Raw genomic sequence first — 14,042 nt, 5'->3', positions numbered from 1 at the left:
ATTTCTCGTAAACAGTTTCACAGGTTACAACAGTTAGCACCAGAGGCACAAGCGAGTCCAGAATCCGTCCCGCCGGAGTTTTTACTGATGATCTGCAACAAGAGGCTAATAGATTGCTAGACAATTCCCTTGCTGCTAATACAAAAAAGGCATACATCGTTGGGTTAGAGAGATTCTCTGAGTTTAAAAGGCAATACGGCTTGTCAGATGCCTGGCCGCCTACAGTTGAACAGGTGGTTCGATTTGTAGCATGGCTATCCCTACAGAAACTATCCCACAAAACAGCAAAATCATACTTAAGCTCTATAGCTTTTCATTGCAAGCTGCTTGATGTTGTTGACCCTACCAAAAAGTTCATTGTTTCAAAAATGGTTGAAGGAATGCAAAAAGATAAGAAAACACACGATAATAGGCTTCCAATTACCCTCTCGTTACTGCAAGGGATAGTAAGCAAACTTAATATTGTGTGTTCCAGTGTCTACGAAGCAAAACTGTTCACTGCAACTTTTATGCTAGCGTTTTTCGGTTTTCTGAGAGTTGGCGAAATAGCTGTTCCTAAAAAAGGTGATAGTATTTTACAGGCAGCGGTGTTGGCAATAGAAGATTTACAATTTGATCACAATGGGGTAATCATTTCAATCCGGCATTCAAAAACTGATCAGTTGGGCAAAGGGGTAGCGCTCAAAATTACTAGGTCAAACAGTGAATTTTGCCCAGTTGTGTGTCTTAACCAGTATCTTCATGTTCGTCCTCAAGGGCCTGGTCCCTTGTTTTTGCACTTTAACAAACAACCAATTACTCGTTACCAATTTTCTGCTATTCTTAAGAAAACGGTTTCTCTTTTGGGTCTAAATTATGGGTCTTACAAATCCCACTCCTTCAGAATTGGAGCAGCAACTGCAGCTTCCCAACTAGGCTATTCAGTGGAGATCATTAAACAGGCAGGCAGATGGGCTTCCAATGCCTACCAAACATATGTTCGTCCTGTTCCTGTTGTCATGCCCAGCCTAATAAATAACCCCCATTAAAAAGGTATGGTTCATATAGTTAGATTCACGTGACTAACAAAAACCAAGTTGTATTAAGGAAAACCATCTGGATACTGGGTTCATCAATAATCAAGCAAGCCTTCATAGCAGCAAGATTACGACCTGAAGGGGCCAACCTCTGCCTTGAACCCAACATCATCTGGTGGCAAGGGTACAGTGGGTTAACACTTGCAGAATCAAAGAAAAAATTTCTTTCGCTTGCCAATGTGGGTAATTCTCCAGACTATATTGTGCTACATTTAGGTGGTAATGATCTTGGTCGTCGGTCACTGGTGGACCTTCGAAAATTGATTGTCGAGCTATTCAGGACTATACTGTCTCTATTTCCAAGTGTTAAGATTGTATGGTCTGCAGTGCTTCCAAGGTCAAATTGGAGATATTCTGATAATAAAGTTGCTATGGAAAGCAAGAAAGCGCCTTAATAGTCATGGTTCATCTAGGGCTTTGGCATGTGGAGGGCATTACTTGGCCAACTCTGACTTTGGAAAATTTGAGGAACATTTGTTTGAGAAGGACGGAGTCCACTTGTCAACTCTGGGTACAGATATTTTTCTTTCTAATATGTCTGCAGGGCTTGAAAAACTTATAAAGCATAATACACCAATCCATTACTGAAGTTCTAGATGCACAAATTTGGGGGTTCTTACAATTTTAAATCCCAAACATTATGTATGTTGGTGTTGCTATTGAGTCCAAAAATAGATATTTGCAGTTAGTTTGTATGCATATTTTTCTTACTCATATGTATGAAAAAAGAAAAAAGAAAGTTTTTTGCTGCTAATTTTTATGCAATTTTTTGCTGCTAGTTTTTATGCATTTTTTTTTCTGCTGGGTTTTATGCATTTTTGCTGCTAGTTTTTATTCATATCTTTGCCTTGTGTTTACAGTTTACTGCTTCCGACTCCAAGCATGCGTCCATCCGCCCTGCAGCCAAAGTTCTTTGGCAGTGGCCACCCGTCATCTCTGGCCCAGCTGGTTTCGAGGTTGGGGCATTTGGGCCGCTGGGTCAGCGTTGTTGGGTGGCCATATGGCAATCAGTGCCGGATGGACGCTTTTTACCTGGCACATTTTTTGGGGAAAATATATATGATTTTGTTGGGAGTGCTGATGGCCGTCACCCGGAGTCAGCACTCATATACAATTTATTTGTGCAGTTAGTTATTTGCAGTTAGTTTGGGCTTGCCATGTTCGCAGGTGGCCCTTGCTGCTTGGAGTCGAGACATTATATGCCAGAACCATTTTTTATGTTTTTATGTTATAAGGTCCTTTAATAAAAAGTAAAAATTTAGTTGAGTTTATATTTACTGTGTGAAAAGGGTTATTCATCGGAGTTTACATATAGGCTTGCCCATGTAATGCTAGGTGGCAGTTTGGGTTTAGTTCTTGGCCTCTACAATAATATGGTCTATTACTAAATAATAGACCTGTTTATTGTTGGGCCACTGCTGGGCTGGTTTTTCAGTTTTCTTATTGTTGGTGTTTTTTAACCGAAGTAGCTAATTTTACAGATTTAAAATTTCTTTCTCATTGTTATCTACACAAACAAAAGGTTGTAAATTTTCTCCCCTCCCACCCAACCCATGTAGTTTGTTTTTACACAGTGTTGTTCTGTCACACTTTACTGCGTCCGTTATATATTTAAAAATTTGGTCAGGCTTAGGGTAAATATAGATTTATTTTAAGTTTTATTTGCCTGTCCACATTAATTTTAATAACATAAGGGGAAACTGATTGTTTTCCGTACTAGATTTGGTTTTAGTATATTACATATTCTGCTGGTTTGAGTTGCGTTTTTCAGTTTGCCGTGTAGACGCAGAGTACCAAACGTCGGATACAGGTCGGTCACGACTCCACTTCCGATGGGGCAGTTCGGACACCTCGGGTTTGTCGACAGTCGCTTGAAGTTAACAGTTCCTTGGCAATCAGTGCCGGATGGACGCTTTTTACCTGGCACATTTTTTGGGGAAAATATATATGATTTTGTTGGGAGTGCTGATGGCCGTCACCCGGAGTCAGCACTCATATACAATTTATTTGTGCAGTTAGTTATTTGCAGTTAGTTTGGGCTTGCCATGTTCGCAGGTGGCCCTTGCTGCTTGGAGTCGAGACATTATATGCCAGAACCATTTTTTATGTTTTTATGTTATAAGGTCCTTTAATAAAAAGTAAAAATTTAGTTGAGTTTATATTTACTGTGTGAAAAGGGTTATTCATCGGAGTTTACATATAGGCTTGCCCATGTAATGCTAGGTGGCAGTTTGGGTTTAGTTCTTGGCCTCTACAATAATACTAAATTAAGTATTGGGCAGCTTTTCCCCTGTCTATGTTACTGATTTCAACATGGGTATATTTTCTCCTGTATATAATACAGATGAGAAGTTTGGAGAGCTTTTCTTCTTTGAATGTTGTTTCTAATGTGAGTGGTTACATACTTTAGCCATACTTATGTTGAGAGTGTTTAAATCCTATCTTTATGTCCATGGTACATATTAGAACTGTCATTGCATTATGTTCACGTGTTTTTGTATGAAATCCAATCTTCATTTCCTTGTCACATAATTATTAGGATGTTCAATACATGCGTTAATTTGTATGTATGAAATCCTGTCTTTATTTCAATATTACATATTAGAACTGTCACTGCATATGTTTAGGTTTTATTGTATGAAATCCTATCTGTATTTCCATGTTACATATTACAACTGTCAGTGCAAGGTGTTTATGCGTGTTATTGTATGAAATCCTATCTTTATTTCCATAGTACATATTAGAACGGTCACTGCTTAATTATGTTAAGGTGTTATTGTATGATATCCTATCTTTATTTCCATAGTACATGTCAGAACTGTCACTGCATAATTATGTTAAGGTTTTATTTTATGAAATCCTATATTTATTTCCATGTCACATATTAAAACTGTCAATGCTCAATTTGTATGTATGAAATCCTCTCTCATTTTGTTCATGGTACATATTAGATCTGTGATGGAATTATGTTTACGTGTTATTGTATGAAATCCTATCTTTATTTCCTTGTCACATATTAAAATTGCCAATCCATATAATTATGTGTTTGTATGAAATCTTTACTTTACATGTTACATCAACGGAACTGTCAATGTGTATTTTTTGTGTATGTAATACAGAGGGGGTAATCACGGAACAAACAAGATGGCAACGTCCATGCCGAGGCAGGTATTTTTTTCACAGTTCTGTACCCTTTATTAATTAAATTGATTTTTAAAATGCTTATCACTTCCAAGCCATTTAAGAAAGAAAGTGATTAGCATTTATTTCGTATTAACATTCACTCTGTATCTCGACTTGACTTGCTGCGAAATTCCTAAGCAGGACATAAAATTAAAACTCCCACTAAGAAAATTCGAAGCGAGGTGAAATAAACGCTTAACCTCTTGCTGATCTGTATGTTTTAATATATTTTAGAAATGTCATGATGAATACATCAGCTTTTGTCATTGTGTCAGGTTAGACAAACAGAAATCCCTTTTCCGTACTATTTTGATGTCATTCATCACATGAAATATGTTCACAAAAAGGAGTTTATATATTGGACAAAATTTGGGCATGTTATTGTTGATTATAGTGTACACAAGTTTCACATAGGAACAGTGAAATTCTATGAACTGTAAATAAGTGGTATACTTCAAATCATAATGGTGTGTGTTTGTATGATACTGATTGAACATCTGATTATTTTAAAGCTTTTGTTGGATTGTTGTATGAAACTACATAGTTAATGATACTACATAATTAAGCTATCTTTGTAAATGAAATCATTGATACAATCAAATAGCTGTAAAACATGTATGCAATTTATGAGAGCCTTGACAGGCTGTTGGTTAAAAAAAAATGTGTATGCAACTAATCTAGTTTTTTTCTATTATGTGCTGACATCTATATGTTTGTATGGAACTCAAATGCACTATTTTGTATGCATTCATATTTATGTTTGTTTATTTCATGGAAATCGCACATTGACTGTATATAATCTTTATTTTGTTAACAACATGTTTTGTCTTGAGCTGCTGTTCCGAAGCGTTAATGACTGCTCTATAAATATAAAAGTAATTTTGTTTTGTACTGAAATGAAGAATTATTATTACAATTATTTTGAGAACACTAAATGCATATTTGGTTTTTAGCTCTGTTTTCTCTGTATGTAATAAATGCTATCATTGAAAGAAAAAACACATATGTATGAAAGGTATGAGAGAAAATAAAAAAGAAATAAAAAATAATAAAATAAATAAAATACCAAAAAAAATGCATGAATATATCTTTATAATTATATTTCTTTGTTATTGTATACATTATTATGCTATACAAGAAATACAGGAAGATATACCTGGTATGTTCACATTTCACCTGAAGGCTCTATTGAAATCTCATAAAAATCCCATTCTTACACTGCTTTGAGCTTTTGCAATTTTGTTTTAATGACTAGAACCTTGCACAGTAATTTTAGTATGTTTGTAATAACTGGTAAAAAGATAAATTGTATTATATTGTGGCCATATACTTCAGCTTTCAAACATTAATCAGAGGTATTTACGTAGCATGAATCAAGGACTAAGTTGCACAATAGTTGTCTAAGTATCACTTGTCGTAATATATTAAGTGGCAAATTTTTAATTGCATGGTTCATATAAGTTCAAAAACAAACACTCCAGCCAATTATGGCTTTAGTTGTCTGTGCCGCACTTCATTATATGTTTCAACATTGAACTTCAACAAGTGCAGCTTTTAAATCTTTGAAATCCATGTCATGGTAAAAATAGTTGAGAAAACGCAGGCCAACTTGGTCCTTGTTCTTATATAAATAAACAGAAGTCTTTGTAATCTAGATATGTATTTTTCTATTTTGTCATATGTCCTATTCTTTTTTTCTGTTGTTTCTGGGGTAAGTTTTTCTTTCATTATTATAAATTAATTTACTAATAATTATATTAAATGGGCATATTTATGTCATTTGACATTAACATACTGTTTAAAATAGTACAATTCTTTAAATAAAAGAAATCCATTTACATCCCAGGCAAAACGACGACCATGGTCACCATGTTTTTTGATGGTTGACCATGGTATTTGATTGTCAGCCATCAAAAACCGTGGTGGAACATGATCAGGAACATGGTTGACCATGGTCACAAAAAACATGGACCATGGTCGGCAATGGTGACCATGGTCAACCATGGTTGGCAATGGTGACCAAAAGACAGACCATGGTTGGACATGGTCACACAAAAAAATGGACCATGGTCGGCAATGGTGACCATTGTCAACCATGGTCGGCAATGGTCGGCAATGGTGACAAAAGACAGACCATGGTTGGACATGGTCATTGCTGTTTTTACAAAGGAAGAATATTGTGTGCACAGGAAGTTGAAATGGGCAAGCTGAATGAAGACACATGGTTTATGTTACACTTAAGACTGTGGTGTCTTTAATAAATTACCGGCTAAACTGATCAGCCATTGGTTCCATTTTAACTTCTTTGGCACTGTGTTCACCTATGTTTCCCAATTTTTGCTACATTGTATCACTTTTTCCTCTGCTTTATGAATGTTTTTGTCATCAACATAATCAGAAGCATAACCAATCATTTCATACTTATTAACTGTTCGCCAACATGTCGATGAAGTGTCAGCAATTCAAATGATTTTATTACAATGTTGAATTTTATCTTTAAGTTCTTTCAGTAATTCAATGGCCCTGGACACATAATATTCCTTTAAAGTAAGAGCCTTTCTACACAAGTGTTCAATGCCAAAAAGTTAATTATTAATGTCAAACTGCCTTTCATTTCTAGTTTTGGTAAATAAAAAACAGAATCATCAAGCCTGACCTTCTTCCTGGAATTCTCTAGGAAATTCCTGCAGAAATTCCAGCAGTTATCATCAGAATTTTTCTGTCAAAACCATGACCACTTAAGACTGTGGTGCTGTTTTACAAAAGGAAGGCCATATGACTATGGTCTACCATGGTAGACCATGGCCAACCACGTTTTGTTAAATGGCACCACAGTCTTTGACCATAGACAACCATGGTATATGGCCATGGTTGACCATGGTATTAGACCATGGTCAACCATGGTATTTGGCCATGGTCATGATGACCATGGTCAAAGACTGTGGTGCCATTTAACAAAACGTGGTCTACCATGGTATACCATGGTCATATGACCTTCATTTTGCCTGGGATCCATGTACATGATTTATTAACCAAGTTAAATGTCTAATATTCATATTGTTTCCACAATGCAATGTTTTGATTCACTGTCTAAGTCATTGTCTATAATTATGTGTCTTTAACAACTGTATCTGCTTTTAATGAACTAAGTATCCTGCAATCAGTACCATTTTTATGCATTCTACCATTAGTATGCCCCTTCAAGGATCCAATGGCCATGTTATTTTTTAATGTCTTCATCTATAAAATATTTTTTGAAAATAGTAATCCAGTTGGCATTCAAAGTTAACTTTAAAAAAAAGCTAGAGAAAAAACATGCTATAAAAAAAAAAGCATCAATTTGACTAAAAAAAATTTGCTAGCCCATTTAGTCGTTGTGTTGTGTTACTCTATGTATATGTTTGAAATGCCTTTTTAATAATACTTTGTGTGTTCTATGTATAAACAACACAATTTTCAAATAAAGAATACAAAGATTGTCCATCAAACAACAAAAGCTTCGTGGACATGTCGCAATAATGCATTAATGGGGCCTTTTCACAGATTTTGGCATGTATTGAAGTTTGTCATTAAATGCTGTCTATTTATAAATGTAAAGATTAGATCTAAAAAGCTCCAGTAAAAAAAAAGGATCAAATTAAAAAACGAAACAAAAAAGTAACCCTCAACTGGGCTCGAAACACTGACCACTGGAGTAAAAGTCTACGGTTTAGACCACTCAACCATCTGTGCTCATACTATGAACAATGTATTTTATACTTTATTTGAGCAATCCTCGTAGTTTCACAAAATATAATGACAACAACAGAACTCTCCAAATTATTCAATCATTTCGCGTTGCAACCCTTTATAATTTTCAGCTTTTTAAATCGTCAAAAGTATCATGCATATATTTGATATTTTAGAGCATGGTAAATGTTCAGTATTACTGTTTCCTCACAAATATCATAACCCAAACAAAAATTTCCAATCTGAAACAACTTTAATTTATTTTTTCAATTTACCAAAACGTGAAATTAGGCCCCTTTAAGATCTCCATTAACAGAGAGTAAAGGATGCTATATATTGTAAAAATGATTAATTTAATATTAATCAATATTACAATACTAATAAAGGATTTAAACTGGTATACTTATGTATAGAATACTAATTGTTTCACCAGATATATATATATATATATATATATATATATATATATATATATATATATATATATATATATATATATATATATATATATATATATATATATATATATATATAAGACACGTGGTAAACAACAGGAACCAAACAGTTAAACAGCACTTTGCTCTTTCTGTCTTGGTCTTAGCAGTGATTAAATACAAAGAGAATCTAGACAAGGGTCCACATTATCCTACCAAGTCTTAGATTTAAGAATAACTAATAGATTAAAATTTAAAAACAAATCCAGTTTGCATATATACAAGGCAACAATGCTTGTGTCATTCACCATATTTTCCTTATTTCTTAATTAAGAATGCAAAGGTCATAAAAGCCAATTTTAGACTCAACAGGAAAACTGTAAAAATTTTATTATAATGTTATGAAAAGTCATTGTCCTAAGTCGAAGAGTAAGATGGTAATGTGGTCCAAGAAATTAACATTTAGTCAATCCAAGTATTACTGTGTAGTTTTTTATAAATGTTCTACAATGTTACAACATTCACAATAATTGTTAAGATCACACTATTTGTTCAAGAATACCTATAGTATAACAACTAGTATTTGTTTAGAAATTTTGCATTTTAACTCTCAAATTTCTGTTGATATTTATTGTTGTTTTGACTTTAAACTGCATGTGTACCACAATTAATTGCTTTCCTTGCTTTCCAGTAGTTTCTAATTTCATTGTTTTAGATCCTTCTTATTGATTAATTTTGTTGTATTATTACAGCATATAATTACTGCCTTGACAAGCAATTTATGGTTGTCACTTATGCAGATTTAAGCATATTTTTTGCCTTGTTGTTCACACTTAAAGACAAAAGAAACATCATACAGTTTTGTTGGAACTTGCAAAAGTGACATGCAAAAGAGCAGTGCGTATCTATAAGTTTAATATTAAGATTCTAATAGTAACATCAGAAATATCTTACAAATTATTAAATTATGTTAATGGATCTCACAAACTGAGGAAAGCACTTACAGTATAGACCTATATTTTCTATTTGTGTGAATAAAAGTTTCTTCTAAAAAATGTGTTGATTTTTGTATGTATATATGCAATTACCCTGACTGCACTGTGGTATCCACAAATAGTGCAATGCTGTGATGATGTGGATTTAGGGCATTTCAATGCATTAATTATATACCTTGAAACTTAAACTTTGTCAGACTTTAATTTTTGTTGATTTTCATGGGTCCAAACAAAAGTTTATGCTATAGAAGTCTTAAATAAGTCATTATAACAACAAGAGGGCCATGATGGCCCTGTATCGATCCACTTTTTTGAAATGCTTTAAAACATACCAAATTTGGTAGAAATAGGCCCAATGAATATGGACAAAAATATTTTTTAAGTTTGCACAATTTAGGCCTAATATAAGCATATGTTTAATTTTGTGACCCATGTGGAACGGTCAAATTTGATCCCAGGGGCTTAATTTGAATAAACTTGGTAGAGGACTATTAGATATCACTACATACCAAATTTGGTAGCCCTATGCCATACGGTTATAGACAAGAAGATTTTTAAAGTTTGCACAAAATAGGCCTTTATCATTTAAGCATATCTTCATTTTTGTGACCACGGGGCAGGGTCAAATTTGACCCCAGGGGCATAATTTGAACAATCTAAGAAGAGAACTATTAGATGTCACTACATACCGAATTTGGTAGCCCTAGGCCCTACGGTTATGGAAAAGAAGATTTTTAAAGTTTGCACAAAATAGGCTTTATATAAGCATATGTTCATTTTTGTGAACCCCGGGTAAGGGTCATATTTGACCCCAGGGGCATTATTTGAACAAACAAATTAGAGAACTAATAAATGTCACTACATACCAAATGTGGTAGCACTAGGTCCAATGGTTATGGACAAGAAGATTTTTAAAGTTTGCACAAAATAGGCTTTATATAAGCATATGTTCAATTTATTGACCCTCAAGGCGGGGTCAAATTTGACCCCAGGGGCATAATTTGAACAAATTTGAAACAGGTTCACCCCAGGAACATTTGTGAGCAGTTTTATCAGAATTGGACTTGTAGTTTAGGAGAAGAAGATGTTTAAAGAAAAAGTTAACGCATGCACGCACGCACGACGGACACAGGGCCATGACATAAGCCCCGCTGGCCTCTGGCCAGTGGAGCTAAATATCTATGAATTAAAGATTAAATAAACATGCTCAATTTAAAAGGAAACGGTCATTTTGGGTCATCTGAGCCTTTGAATCTTTTTAATGAGTCCATGTCGGTCACTGTGTAGGTCAAATGAGGTCAGGTGATGTGGGTGTGTGGATTATGTGATCAAACACATCATAACTGCAATCATCAAAGCTTTGTAAGAACAAGAGCACTGCATAACAGGTGCCAACGCTCGGCTACGGGTGCAGTTTGAATAAATGAAAGCTTGTCAGATTGTTTGATTTTTTAGAGGTCACAGTGACCTTGACCTTTGACCTAGTGACCCCAAAATGGGTGTGGCATGTAAAACTCATCAAGGTGCATCTACATATGAAGTTTCAAAGTTGAAGGTGGAAGCACTTTGATTTTAGAGCAAATTGTAAAGGTTTAAGCACGATGCAGTATAGTAAGACATTTTCCATAACATGTTCACTAACAGTGATTGCATTTTTAATAATTGCATATACATTGGCTTTCTATTGATAACAATTTATTTTCTTCTTTATTCATAACTGTTGATACTTAATCTTCAAACAATTTATTTTAATAAAACATATGTTTGATTTAACAAATCAAGCAACGGCTATAGAAAACAGTACGTCTTTTTGCTAAGATGAAATTGAAACACATTTGGTTAATTAAGAAATAATATTTTGTTATCATGGTTTGTTGTCGAATAACCCACATTAAGGAGTATAGATGCGTATGAATCAAATCAAGAGTGCGAAGCACGAGTGATTTGATAACACGCATCTATACTCCTTACTGTTGGTTATTCGACAACAAACCATCATAGAACAATATTATTTAGATTCTAACAAGATTCTGATTGATTTTGTTCAAGCTTTTGGACGTGAACTATATTTTTCAATACTGATTACTCCGCCCTTCTTAGTACAAAGTTCACTATTTAGTGACGTCATTGAATTGTACAAACATATGACGTTTTCATTCATAAATATTTTGCAAATGACGCCACTTTCATTGAGAACAACAATCATAGAAACTAAATGACATCACGTTTATTGATGCTTACTGAAAAGCTGACATGCTATAAATGTTTTCTTAATTACGTTTCCTAACAAATAACATTCTTTGTAGGCGTGGTTATGCCACTTATCACCAAATATACAATTTGTTGTTTCATTACATTTATATACATGCTACATTTATTACATTTCTTTTAGAGTGGGTTTTAGTGCGTGCATTTTACTGCAATATTTTCTTTATTTATTCAGAACTATTTTCGAAACAATAAGCTCCGCCCATAATTATTGCAGAATAACCCACACTTGATTTCCTTCTTTGTCTATAGAAAACAAGACACGTGTGGTGTTAAAATCATCTTTTTGGTTTTGGTTGCAGTTTATTTATGTTTACATATAAGTTGTCTGCAAGTGAAACTCTTAAAATGTACAAGATTAAGCAAAGGCATACATGCCATAATTTTTCAGACCAATTCCGGGACATTGAGTTAAATTGTCTGGGACTTTTGTCGATTTTCCGGGACATGTATAAAATGTAGCGATATTTATAGACATATGCATTTTTGGTACGTTTTTTTTGTTTCGCATTGTTAATTGCATAAGTTCGAAAGCCTATCCAAAATACACTTAATCTATTAACGTCAAATTAAACATTACTACTTCCGTTACTAGATACAAGCCATGTTTTTTCAGTGTAAGCGTTCTAAACATAGATGGTGACGTAACTGCGTTATTGTTATTAAGACCGGTGTGTAACGCGTAGTTGTTGATACGCCATTATTCATTTATAACATTTATAAATAACAAGATGTGTTTGTGAAACACAATGTCCCCCTATATGACGTTTGACCTTGTAGGATGACCTTGACCTTGACCCTTTACCACTCAAAATGTGCAGCTCCATGAGATACACATGCATTTTAAATATAAAATTGCTAGCTTCAATATTGCAGAAGTGACATTACATGAGCAATTTTGACCCATATATTTGATGACCTTGACCTTGACCTTTCACCACTCAAAATGTGCAGCTCCATGAGATACACATGCATGCCAAATATCAAGTTGCTATCTTCAATATTGCACAAGTACTCATAAAATGAGCGATTTTAGCCACATTTGACATCTGACCTTGAAGGATGACCTTGACCTTGACATTTCACCACTCAAATTGTGCAGCTTCATGAGATACACATGCATGCCAAATACCAAGTTGCTATCTTAAGTATTAAAATACTGCAAAAGTGTACATTAAATGAGCGATTTTGACCCATATATTTGACCTTTGACCTTGAAAAATGACCTTGACCTTGACCTTTCACCACTCAAAATGTGCAGCTCCATGAGATACATATGCATGCCAAATATCAAGTTCCTATCTTCAATATTGCAAAAGTTATTGCAAATGTTAAAGTTGGCGTAAACCAACCAACCAACGAACAGACTAACCAACAGACCAACAGACCAACAGACAGGGCAAAAACAATATGTCCCCCACTACCATAGTGGGGGACATAAAAAGTTTTGACATGGTGAACGTAATTCAAATTCACTTATTATTTTTAACGTTATGTTTACTAGGGGTTTAGAACAAGACAATAATAAACCTAGTGAGGATGACGTTTTTATATGCTTACTTTTTTACTCAACTTCTTTGTCGGTTAAACGTGCGAACATAAACTGCTTTTAATTTTTTACTCAGTGATGTTGGACTTCAGATGTGTGAACAACTATCCTTTGCCCTTACGCAGCGGGAAATAATTACGTAGTAGATTAAAGTCAATTAACAATCACATTAAACAATGCAGCCTTTTCGGTTTGACCGAAAACGTGAGACAATCGATATGATAACAGGACCCCTGTTAATTGATCGATTTTGACACGTAGTGTAGTCTGCCTATTCGGGTAGGCATTGTCATGGAGACGCTGCAGATATACACAGATTCGAGGTGCAGTTAAGCCTAAGATAAGGTACATGTATATATGGATTTTGTAAATTCCGGGACAATTGACAGATTTCCGGGACAGCGGGACAAGTTCTTCATTTCCGGGACTGTCCCGGAAAATCCGGGACGTATGGCATGTATGGAAAAGGAATATATCCTACCTTGCCAACATGTGTCCAATGTGCCACAGTCTTTGACGGAGCTTACTCTGATAGAGGAGTCTTGGATTGCACTAGAAGTTACCACAATGTGCTGGAAATAAAGAAGAAACATGGGGTAATACATAGGCGCCTTATTGATATTATTGCTAGATGTATTGGACAGCCAAGGGCAACCAGTAATCATATTTCTCTGTTAACCATTTACCACTAAGATAAGTATTTTGACGCATGTGTAGTCCTTAAGAAAGTTACATTTAATTAAATACCTTTCTTACTAAATTCAAGTTTTAAAGACTTCATTGCAAAGCCTTAGTTACTGATGAGCAG

The sequence above is a fragment of the Dreissena polymorpha genome, chromosome 1 (genome assembly GCF_020536995.1).
Source record: "Dreissena polymorpha isolate Duluth1 chromosome 1, UMN_Dpol_1.0, whole genome shotgun sequence".
NCBI lineage: Eukaryota > Metazoa > Mollusca > Bivalvia > Myida > Dreissenidae > Dreissena > Dreissena polymorpha.
The sequence above is the reverse complement of the archived record's forward strand: the minus strand, read 5'-3'. Positions refer to the sequence as shown.